This window comes from Sus scrofa, chromosome 4 (genome assembly GCF_054392235.1).
Source record: "Sus scrofa isolate SSC_HxYL_T2T_F1_AM1 chromosome 4, Sscrofa_HxYL_maternal_Yorkshire_Landrace_v2.0, whole genome shotgun sequence".
In the NCBI taxonomy this organism is placed as follows: domain Eukaryota; kingdom Metazoa; phylum Chordata; class Mammalia; order Artiodactyla; family Suidae; genus Sus; species Sus scrofa.
In genome coordinates, this window is record NC_139386.1 from 58,938,021 (window position 1) to 58,951,278 (window position 13,258).

Sequence of the window (13,258 nt, forward strand, 5' to 3'; positions counted from 1 at the left end):
CTAGCTCTGAATTAATCATGTAGGACAGTATCTAAAGATGCTTTGAAAAATGAGGAAACTAAAACACATCCTTCCTAAAGGTAAAATGTTAAAAATGTTTCTTACTCACTAACTTATGTGTTAGGTGACTAACCTGAGGCAAATCTATTGAAATCATTCTCTCTTCTATTCATAGGTAGTAGTATTGCCAACGTGTATACTGTGGAGAATTGTTTTAAGGTTTCTAAAACCTTATATTTGACAAAAAATTTGAATTTTTAGAACACACACACATTAGACTGTTCTCATACATTATCATTCCAACAGACATTCTTATCTTCTTGTAACTTGGATATGACACATGATTTTGACTCACATAATATCACTCTAAGAGTCCCCAAAGAGTTTATGCTCTATCTTAAGGCTTCCTGGTTAGCCTGCTCTATTTCAGTCCCATGGAAACCTTTTTTTATTTAATAGTGTCCTTGATTTCTAGTCAAATCTAAGAGTAATAAAACATTTATTGCAAAAAATAAGTCACCGAACTAATGTCCTAGAACAAAGCCAAGCTATAGTTCTGAAAGATATGATGGCTTCCAAATAACCTCACTGGGTTAGTCTTGGCTGGAGAATAAATAACAAAAATTTGATCAAAAGCTAACATATAATGAAAGAAATGGCAGAGCCATAAACAGTATTTAATGAAGCACAACACTAAAAGGTATGGAATTGTTGTAACATGGTTACTAAACCAAAATGCTAGACTCACTTGTCAATCACACATTCCTAATGGGAATACAATTGCTTTCATTGTGATTTTGAGCAAAAATATAGACAGTGAATCAAAGATAGAGAAACAATACAACAGTTACAAACCAAAGGACAACTTCCACAATAATTCTATGTCATATGCAACTCAAGACACAATTGCTATTTTTTCCACCACACTTGTACCCACAGAGCAGTAACTTTCAGTATCATCATGAATGTTAATTTATGTTATCAAAAAATTATGATATAAAACTTTGATTTTCCTGGAATTGATTCCTTAATTTTACCAGTAGGAAGTTAAAACATACAGCACTGGATTCTCCACTGCAATGCAACAGGTTCAGCAGCGTCATGGGAGTACTGGGATACAGTTTCAATCCCTGGCCGGGCACAGTAAATTAAGGATTCAGCATTACTGTGGTTGCAGAGTAGGTCACAACTACACCTCAGATCTGATCCCTGGCCTAGGAACTCTATATGCTGCAGGGCAGCCAAAAACAAAACAAAGACACCAAGAAAAACAGCATTAACTAATTGTACAGTGCCCTTAAAAAATGTATGGTAAGGTTTTTGGAAAAGTGTAAACCTTTATATGAGCTGATAAAGTCATGCATCATTATGGTATCTGTAATGATAGCATAAATAAATACATTCTCAGGAGTAAGCTATTTGATGCCAAAATGAGTATTAGGAAATCAGTAAGATGTGTTACATTATATCATACTACCATAACATAAAACTTTAAATTGATGTGTCTATTACCTAAATAAAATTAGCCAACAGAATGCTCAAACTGTGTGAAATATAAAATACCAATGATCTTGAGTTTAAATTTTCATAAGCATCCATTCAAGATACGATGCAGAAAAGAAAAGTCACATTAGTAAACAAACAACCAGGATGTGTGGGGTGGAAAAGACTTAAGTAAAACATGTGTTTTATGAAACAAACAAAAAAATCACAGATTCAAAATATTTTGCAAGGCAAAAGGAAAGTTTTTATATACATATTAGGATACATTAAACAGTTAATGGTATACCAGGCAGAAATGAAAAGTTTTAAATGTTTTATAAATTATTGGCTGTGTAGGCAGAAGATAAGATTATAGTAATTGATTTGTTGAAGTTAAATATTGGTGATTTTAAAAGTTAAAACGCATTTTTTAAAAAGGCATAATTTACACCCTAGTGGTTTGGGATTAGTTACTATGTGAAGAATGTCCTGATTATATGATAGTAGCTCTTAAATTCTTGCTTTGTCTTAAATTTTAGATTTTCCCAGGAGGGATAAAAAATAATGGCTAACATAACTCAAAACCCTAATCCTCATTGAATCTTTCAACTATCGCTTCATGAATCAGAAATCTACCCCTTGAATTTTCCCAGTAGAAAATACTTCTCTGCTCCAGAGACTACTTAATACAATGTTATTATTATTATTCAAAGCATAAACAGACACCAAATGGTAAAGAATTCCATAGTAGTTGCATATGTTATTATCAAATGACCAAGAAATTACAATTCATAAATACAAATGATTATGGTTGATTCAATGGACCCTTTTATCAGAGAATTTATACTAGCCCCTAGTAAACAGCATTTTATTTTTTAGATGCTATTTTTTTAGATGCTAATATTCTTGGTTTCAGCAATTTTTGCTGTATCCTCTATATATTGTTAACTTGCATGAAATACTGGTAACTGTATCTACTATTTACTGTGTAATGTAACCCTAAAGGTTAGGCCAGAGTTATCACTTAATGGTTACAACAAATATGTTTAGGAGTTCCTGTTGTGGCTCAGCGGGTTAAGAACCTGACATGGAGTCCATGAGGAGGCAGGTTTGAATCCTGGCCTCGTTCAGTGGATTAAGGATCCAGCATTGCTGCAAGTTGTGGCCAAAATTGCAGATGTGATTCAGTTCTAGCATTGCCATGGTTGTGGCATAGGCCTGCAACTGCAGCTCCAATTTGACCCCTAGCCTGGAACCTTTCATATGCCACAGATACAGCCATAAAGAGAAATATATATATATATATATATATATGTATATGTATATATGTGTGTGTGTGTGTGTGTATATATATGTTTAAATGAATATTAATTAAGGGTTATTGATAACCACTTCATGAGATTCCAAGTTAAGTTCCCATAGAGGTAACTCTTCTAATTGCTAGTACTATTCAGCTTCAATTTTCCAACTATTACTACTTCCATTATTTTGTTACAAACATGATAAAAATATACATGGTCCAAAGAACAAAGGGAGAAAACTAGAATTATAATGGTGAAGGTACTGAACTGGATTCTCCCAGGACAGCTCTGAAGTTTCAATATATACTTTCCAAAGCCACTTCAAGAAGAAAGTCCAGGGTCAGAATAGTGTTCTTATTTGACATATGTAAATTCTCTGGGCCTCTGATACTGCTATACTTTTGTTAATACTATTCCCTTTTTAACCACAACAAAATGTATGCAATCCTTCAGAAGTCGAATAAGGTCCAACATCCTCCATTAAATCCTTTCTGATTATTTAAGCCAAAATTGATGTATTTCTATCTTTAATATTTTGTTTTAAAATAAACCAATTTAGCACAGAATTATGTAGACTTAACCAGAATCCATAGTTTACATTAGGGTTCACTCTTGGTGGTGTACTTTCTATGAGTTTGGACAAGTTTATAATAACATGTGTCCACTCTTACAGCATAGAGCACAAAGGCTTATTGGGGCAGTGAAATTTGATAATCCTTTGTGCTTTGCCTATTTATCTTTCCCTCCTTCCTAACCCCTGACCATCACTGATATTGTTTTACTGTCTTCATAGTTTTGCCTTCTCCAGAATGTCACATAGTTGGAATTAGACAGTATGTAGCCTTTCTAGATTAGTTTCTCCCATTTAGTAATAGGTATTTAAGGTTCTTCCATGTCTTTTCATGCCTTGATAGCTCACTTGTTTTTAGCACTGAATAATAATCCATTGTATAGATGTACCACAATTTATCCATTTACCTGCTGAAAGGGATCTTGGTTGCTTCATGTTTTAGCAATTATGAGTAAAGCTTCTATAAACCTATGTGTACAGGTTTTTGTTTGGGTATAAGTTTTCAACTCCTTTGAATAAATACCAAGGAATGTGACTGCTGGATTGTATGGTAAACTATGCTTAGTTTTGCAAGAAACCACCAAATTATCTTCCAAAGTAGCTGTACCATTTTGTATTCCTACTAGCAATGAATGAGAGTTTCTGTTGCTCCACATCCTCACCGGTATTTGGTGTTGCCGGCTTTATGGCTTGTAGCCATTCCATAGGTGTGGAGTAAAGTACCATTTCATTGCTTTAATTTACATGTCCCTGATGACATCTGATGTGGAGTATCTTTCGATATGCTTATATGCCATATCTTTCATCTTTGTTGAGGGATCTGTTAAGATCTTTGGTCAATTTTTTGAGTTATTTGTTTTCTTATTGTTGAGTTTAAGTATTCTTTGTATATCTGGGGTTTTTTTTAATGATTTTTTTTCCATTATAGTTGGTTTACGGTGTTCTGTCAATTTTCTACTGTACAGCAAAGTGACCCAGTCACACATACATGTATATTTGGATAAGAATTCTCGATCAGCTCTATGAGACTTTTGCAAATTTTCTTGCAGTCCATGACTTGTCTTTTCATTCTCTTGATATGATCTTTCATAAAGCAGTTGTGGAGTTCCCATCATGGCGCAGTGGTTAACAAATCCGACTAGGAACCATGAGGTTGCAGGTTCGACTCCTGCCCTTGCTCAGTGGGTTAAGGATCCGGCGTTGCCGTGACCTCTGGTGTAGGTCGCAGATGTGGCTCGAATCCCACGTTGCTGTGGCTCTGGCGTCAGCCAGTGGCTACAGCTCCAATTAGACCCCTAGCCTGGGAACCTCCATATGCCATGGGAGCAGCCCAAGAAATGGCAAAAAGACAAAAAAAAAAAAAAAAAAAAAAAAAAAAAAAAGGCAGTTGTAACATTAATTGAATCCAACTTATCAATTCTTTCTTTTATGGATCACACCTTTAATACTGTATATGAAAAGTCATTGACAAATCCAAGGTCATCTAGGTTTTCTCCTATGTTACCTTTTGGAGTTTTGTAGTTTTCTTCTTTTTTGGCCACGCCCTCAGCATGTGGAAGTTCCTGGGTCAGGGATCAAACCCGTTGGACAGACCTGACCCAAGTCACTGCAATAACACCAGATCCTTAACCCACTGTACTACAAGGGAACTCCCAGGAGTTTTATAATTTTGTATTTTACGTTTAGGTCTATGATCCATTTTTAGTTATTTTTTGTGAAGTATACAATGTCTGTATCTACATTCATTTTTTTGCATGTGGATGTCCAGTTAGTTGTTCCAATACCATCTGCTAAAAAGATTACCTTTTTTTTTTTTTCATTGTATTACCTTTGCTTCTTTGTCAAAGATCAGTTGACTGTATTTATGTGGGTCCATCTCTGGGCTCTCCACTCTGTTCCACTGATGTATTTGTTTATTCTTTTTCGATGTCACACTCTCTTGACTGCTGTTGCTTTACAGTATGTCTTAAAGTGGAGTAACATCAATCTTCCCTTCATATTGTCTTTTTAATTATTTTTTCCTTCGTGCATAATAATAATAATTAAATAATATAACTTCCCATCTTGATTCATGCTATACACCTAAGACCATGTGTGGCTAATGTAAGTCCAGTGGGTTCACATAGAATCTAGAGAAAAAGCTAAAGGAAAATCAGTTTTCCTGGTTAAATGGGAGGGGAGGTACAGGCAAAGTATCAGGTTATCATGTGACCCTGCTGATGGGAAATACTTCGCCATATGGACATGTTCTTCCAGTCAAGGGAAACTGATTTGAATAATACACATATTCTTGGCCCTATGAGTTAATTAGGTGGTAAACATGCTCCACTTAGCTTTATTCACTCCCTTGTGAGACAGAGCTTTCCTGCAGAGAACATAGACTTTCCTCTTTTCCACACTATAAGTTTCACCTGGTGGGGTTCTTGCATGGGCCACTCCATTACCCAATTTAGAACCAGGGACTGGAAAAAGGAATCTGCATAATCTTGAAATTTCCTATTAGGAAGCCTATTTGTATAATAGATGTAAGTTACTTGTTCTGCCTACCCTTTATTAGCAACAAATATTATATTTGCCTCTATACTCTTTTGGGTTTTTTTTTTTCCTCTAACTTTTCACATGTAGAGAAAGGATATTATTTGTTAGAGTTCCTTTGAGAGATCCACAAACCCATTTTTGTAAAATTCCTTATACATGCTTACCTAAAAATCTGAAAAATAATTAAACCATGTGAGGGAATTACAGACAATTTTGCTTTGCATCTTTGCATATTCAAAACTTTTACTTTATGAACACATAGTATAACTAGGAAAAATGTTAAATATATACGTATTTTTTAATGTAAATCTGACATCCTCAGAGAAAGAGAATTGGTTATTCACAATCCTTACAATAGCTGTTGTCTGAAAATGCTCAATATTCTTATTTTAGGCATTAAACAGTATTTCAATAATGAGCCCCCAAATGGATTGCACAGGCAGGAGAAGCTTGCAGGAATTCTCCTGCCTCCTATATTATTAAGAACCCTTTCTAATCAGTTAACGGACTCTTGCAGTAATCAAAGAAAATTGCCTCCTTTTAGCAGTTACAGAGCCACATGACTTTTCAAAAACACATCACTGCGTTGCATTCCTGCGGTAGACACAGAATCCCTTTGGTCCAGTAGAAGCTATAGTATGCTTTAATGGTGACATTTTCCTCCAAATATCACTAACTTCCATAGGAGCCAGCAGCTTCAAAGTGCTAGAGGCAGAAGGCTTGGAATCAGGAGACATTTATTCCCTTTTCTGTCACTCTATTTCTGCTCACTTAGCCTTGCTTCATTTTGTCCATCCACAAAATGAGGAAAATAACTCTTGTTTGTTTCTTAACAATGATAGGAAAAAAATAAATAGTAGTCACTGGAGAAATTCTACAATTTGAGATTCTTGCAAATAAAGAAAAATATATGCACATAAACATTCAGAATCACTATTACTGTAATTAATTTTAGCAGGTCATCAACTTATGCTTTGTAATTTTTTAACTCAAAATGAACTTAAATATGGGACATATTTTCTCCAAATATCACTGATTTTCACAAAAGGCAGTAGCTTCAAGGTGCTAGAGGCTGGAGAGGTATCAAAGGGAAGAGAAGCAAGCCTTTGTCTCTAGGAAGAAGGCTGGTGTTCTCCAATTCGACAAGAAAAACATTACCCTTGAGAGCGTCTTTTCCCAATCAAGAAATGAAAAATCGCTTGTATGTGGCAAGTTAACCAAATAATAGTGGAAGAATGCCAGTTCTAGGAAAAGACATTTTGATGGATGTGAAAGGAATGAAATGAGATGCCTGCTTTATTAAACAGCAGCTGATCTGTGTTCTCCCCACAAGAGAAAATTTACAAAGGAATAGGACAGTTGTACCAGGGAGCCGAAACCCACAAGCATCCATAGTAGTTTGAAAAGGACAAAAGCACAAAGCACATAAAGCACAGAGAGCATAGAAACAAATGACATCTGATGAAACACAAGAGACTCGATAGAAGGGGATTACAGCTTGAAGACAGAAAACAGCAAATTAGAGTCAAGAAAAAAAGCTTGTTTTTCTGAATCTGAAAACATTGGAAAGACCGGGGAGACAGAAAAAGACCCTTGCAACTTAGCAGGGCTGCAGACGTCAAATAGCTGGGAAAGGCCATTTAAGTAGGTTTTTTTGGCAAGAGTTTTGCCACGTTTTTTTAATAAGCTGAATTAAGGAGCTCGATTCCAGTACCCTTTTGAAAAGCAGGCAAAGGAAATAATCCATTGTTGATAAACAGCAGTAGAAGTTCCTTGAATGTTCCGGAATAGTTAAGGCTTGCAGCTTGGAAGTAAACCCAGCTGTTACCTTAGAGTGACAGCTGCAACAAACACAGAAGGTTAAAAGTATCATTTGAAATTGGGGAGATGGATTTTGAGGGTTTGTGTTCCTTTTTGAAGTGATCATTTTGCCCAATTACATCAGAGGCTTAAAGGAGATTGAAAGCTCCAGATGCTGTAACCTACTTTGTTGGAAAGATTTCTAATTGAATCAGACATGGCCAGAATATAATTATGTAAAAAGTAACAAAAGTCTCTGATCAAGATTTGGAGCTGCAATGTTTGGACTGCTCTAATTCCTTTACTGTCTCTTACACAAAAGACATTAGTAGAGACATGCATTATTTCCCAAAATCCAATAATTCCTGTTTAGGATAGGAGAAAAGAAGAACAGAAAAAGTTCTTAGAGACTTTTCCATACTTATGCTTTTGTTATGAAAATTATAGTCACATAAGAAGAAAGTGGGTATAGCATGGATATGCAGTAATAATGAGAAGGGATAAATATGGTTTCATATTTGAATTTATGACAAAGCATTTGGACTGATCTGGAAAAACCTTATTCCAACAAAACCAAATGGAACAGCATATCATAAAGAAACTCACAGGAGATTTTCCTTAAAATTCAAAAACAAATACCCACTACTGAATATTTTTGAAACAGTGTGCCTATGTATTTGTTCTTCATATCTTGCCCAATACTCTCCAGATAACTTCTGTGCTCCAATTTTGAGAAACAGAAAATGATAGAGCAGTTGAGATGTTTACTTCCAACTCAGTATTGACAGTCAGTCAGGCAAAAAATCTTTCTTAACACCCACAGGGCTCATAACACTAGAGTGGGTACTTGGAGGTATGTATTAAGGAACAGATATTGGTTTTGAACCAAAGAAAATGCATGGTGATTTCAATGATACAGGGCATGCATGTTCAGAGATTCATTAGAGAAAGAGACCAAATGCAAGAGATGCAAGAAGACATTTCTGACAAGAAACTGATCTTTTGGGGTTTTTTTCCTTTTACTTTTTGTTAAAGATCCTATGCCTCCACAACCATAGCCAGCCTCTCCTTGCTACACACTGCCACCTAAAGGACAGCTAGCAATTGCTAGACAGTAACTTGTTTTCCTTCTCATGGATGGAAGTAAATGTCCTAATTAATTTCATGATGCCCCCATTTTTCATGCAGCATTAAAGTTAACTATGCAAATGCACACTGGATCTTATGTCTATAATCATAAAATAAAAGCGCTGCCTAGAGTTTGAAATTGGTTTAGGGAAACTGAAAAAGTCCCTCCCTGCACATAACATTTCATAGCACGGCACATTTTTATTTCTGTTCCATTCCATTTCAGGAAGCAGATTATCAGGACTAGGTGGTCAAAAGATTCTGAGAAAGGATCCCAGTTCCACTAATTGCGATAAATTGAATATGCAAATACAGCATCCAGTGAGTGTGTTTGATGATAGTGGTGGCTGAAAATGAGTAGTTTTACCTAAATGTTTCATTAACTGTGATGCGATTAGCCACTGTTTCCTGAGGAAAATATCACCAACTTTAAAGATTTTGATTTTTTAGATCCTCTCTTTGATAAGCGTAGAAAAAAAGAAGTTAAAAGTAGACAGAATTTTAGTGACACACTTTTAAAAATGCATCAACTTGGGAGTTCCCGTTGTGGCTCTGTGGGTTATGAACACGACTAGTATCCATGAAGATGCAGGTTCGATCCCTGGCCTTGCTCAGTAGGTTAAGAATCCCTTGCTGCTGCGGCATAAGCCAGCTGCAGATCTGATTCAATACTTAGCCTAGAAACTTCTGTATGCCCAGGTGCAGCCATAAAAATTAAAAATAAAAAAAAAATTTAAAAAGATTAAATTCAAGGCTTAGTATCTGCTGAATGTAAATAAAATGACCACAAAATATTATGGTTATAAGGAAGAGTCCATTATGAATTAAAAGAAACGATTTGGTTCTTTCAATTCAGTACAAGAACATTATGACATTTTCCCTTCAAAAAGAATTATCGAATTACTTGCTTGAAAAAAAAGTGATCAAATCAGGCCAGAAGAGCAGCTTCCATGGCAACTGATGCATTAGAAGATCATAAATGTTCTATATCCTCATTTAGCATCTTGACTGATATAATTCAGAGATATTCAGCAAGTCCTAGATGAACTAAAAGCTAAATCTGATCACACTGATTGGAGAAAGCTACAATAAATTACTAGTGAAAAAAAATCAACAAATTCTCAAAAGATGGGTTGAGATTTTTGTTAAATGGTTTGAACTCTTCCTGAACACAAATTAATCAAAAACAGTCTTATAATGAAAAAAAAAAAATCTCTTTTCGTTCCACAGTAAATGTGTGACTGGAAAATTCTGTATACATTACATTCGTTATTCAATTCACATTCTTAAATGCACTGGAGAAGCTCCCTATTTATAGGAATCATGTGGTACATCATTTTGTAAAACAGAATCTTTTCATAGCACAAATAGTAACAATTTTCTCTCCTCCATGTATTTGATAAATAATGATCTCCAGATATTGAATTTTCTTAAAGTAATACAACCATAATCTGCAAATAACAAAATACTAGGAGACACTTTCAGAAATTACTCCTTGAGAATTCAGAATTCAAAGATACAAAACAGCAAGAAAGAATTCTTACAATTTTATTTTCATGTATTATAATAATCAACATTTGTGAATTAATCAGATCTATGGTCAGACAGTAAAGATCGTATAATTCAGGTTCTCAGGTTGAGTTTAGCGTATGCACTCCACCTCCAGAGAGGGGGAAATAATATATCAATTCTTTCTTAATTAATAAGCTTTATTGTAGCTAAATTTAACTTATTTTTTCTTTAATCATAATTCAAACCTGCAATATGTTGTATCATTTTGGATTGGTGTACATAGTTTTGGTATGGCTTGCCTGTTGCATCTAAGGATACACCTATGAAAGAACTCCAAAAGAAAAAAATATCTCATTCTAAAAACTACAGAGAGAAGTTCCTGTTGTGGCTCAGCAGGTTAAGGACCCAACATTGTCTCTGTGAGGATGCAGGTTCCATCCCTGGCCTCACTCAGTGGGTTAAGGATCCAGCATTGCCGCAAGCTCCAGTGTAGGTCACAGATGTGACTTGGATCCAGTGTTACTGTGGCGGTGGTATAGGGTGGCAGCTGCAGCTCTAATTCAATCCCTGGCCCAGGAAATTCCATATGCCACAGGTTCAGCAATTCAAAACAAAACAAAACAAAAAAAAGAGTTCTGGTCGTGGCTCAACAGAAACAAATCTGACTAGCATGCATGAGGACACAGGTATGATCCCTAGCCTTGCTCAGTGGGTAAAGAATCCGGCATTGCCATGAGCCGTGATGTAGGTTGTAGACACACATCGGATCCCGTGTTGTTATTGCTGTGGTATAGCTCAGTGGCTACAGCTCTGATTCAGCCCCTAGCCTGGGAACTTCCATATGCCTCAGGTATAGTCCTGAAGGAAAAAAAAAAAAAAAAAAAAAAAAAAAAACTATAGATGAGAGTCCATTTGGAGGTTAGGATTTCAAAACATATTAATAGAGATATGAGGTAAAACAAAAACATTAACCTGGATTCTTTACTCTTTTACAGTATTACTTTATGAACATAAGAAAGCCTTTTAATCTCTCTGTTCTATTTCTTGAAAGGGTAATGGTTTTTTATGCCAAAATAATTTAAGTATTTGAAAATTATTTAAGGCTCTGCAAGCCAAAAACCATTTTTGCCTGAAATTCTAATTTCCCCGGAAGAAATATAGAATGAATCTATTTGCCAAATAATTAGGGGAAAGGATTTAGCGCTATTTTGAATTAATTAGTGAATTACTTCCATTTTGCCACTTAGGTTCATTTGTAAGAAAAGCCTCATTATAGTTGTGACTTTATCAGAAATTTTAACACTTAGGTTACAAGAGAGGAAATAGACATTTTGTGTAAAGACATCTGATAATTAGAGCGCCTATGACAGGGTCTTTTCATTTTAATTAGGCATTTATATAACACTGTTTTTGAATAGATCACAACAGTACAAGAATTATCTCAATGGTTTTCACAATATCCCTAACTGACCAATAGGATAGTCACCCTGAAGCTAGTATGTAAGGGAAAACAGAATGATGGCCAAAGTTCAACTGAAACTGTTAATAACCCTAAGCTCCTTGAGGGTAACCATACTATCTCATCATCTCATCTCCTATGCTGAGCACATTGCTTTGCACAATTTGAAAAACTAAAATACATTCATGGCCTTTGTGCCTCTACAGCCCCTTTATAGTCACATATAAGACTCCCTAATTCCACTGTAACATACACCATTATGACCTATTTGCATATAGTTAAATTTGTGAACTAGAATTAAAGGTGGTAAAGACCATATATAGAAGAGCTAATCTTCCATGTAGCTATTCTCTAATTTAATAAGTGCAATCCTTCTCCTTATTCTTTGAAAAATATGAAATAATTAGGAAATGGTTGTGCAAAAGTCTTAAACCATCATCTTGAAACACGTTATACAGCTAATCAGAGTATGCTAATTTAGTGACAATTAAATTGGTCTTAATCCGCTGCCATTACTCAATTGATGTCTATGGGAATTACTAATTTCTTCAGAAGAGACCTAGAATGCTTCCATTTGAAGGCTTGGATGCGAAACTGAAAGACATTGTAGCCGAGAGTTTTCAAGATGATCCCCACACACTTTCTGCTTCTCACACCCTCTGTGGTCCCCGCGCACGTGGTTCCTGAGATGCTCAGTGCAAGCCTTGTGAGATTAGGTTATAAATGGCCTCTGCTTCCGTCTTACACACTGTATCACTTGTGTTCTCGCTTTCTTTTTGAAATCTCCAACTAAAAACTAACAAGGAGCCAACACTTTGCAATAGTCACACTAGTGAATTTTGATGTGACTCTGAAGCCCTAGCAGATCCTTGAAATAACTGCAACACAGCCTACACGTTGGCTGCAGTCTCCTGAGAGACCCAGATGCAGAACCCCCATCCAAGTTGCTCCCAGATTCCTGCTCCTCAGAAACTGTGAAATGATAAATGCCTGTTCTTTTAAGCTGCTATGTTTTTGGTTAATTTGTTTTACAGGAATGAATAACTGATAGACCTGTAGGCAAATCTAAGGGTTTTTATACTTTCTGCTTGTTGTAAAATATCACTAGAATTAAAAGTTAAAAAAAAAGACACAAAAAATGAACGTCTAACTGCATAAAAGATGATGAGGATTTGGTTTCTCTAGACTAAGGTTTATAACTCCTAAATCTTGAAGTACTGGAAAATACTAGAAATCTTAAAAAGTTTATAATGAGTATTTTTTGCTATGATAAAGAAGGCTCTTAAGACATGAGGGAGGGGAGAAAATTCTGAGATCAAAAGGTTGAACTAACAATGTGAAAAATAGGAGTTCCCGTAGAGGCTCAGTGGTTAGCAAATCCGACTAGGAGCCATGAGGTTGCGGGTTTGATCCCTGGCCTTGCTCAGTGGGTTAAGGATCCGGCATTGCCGTGAGCTGTGGTGCAGG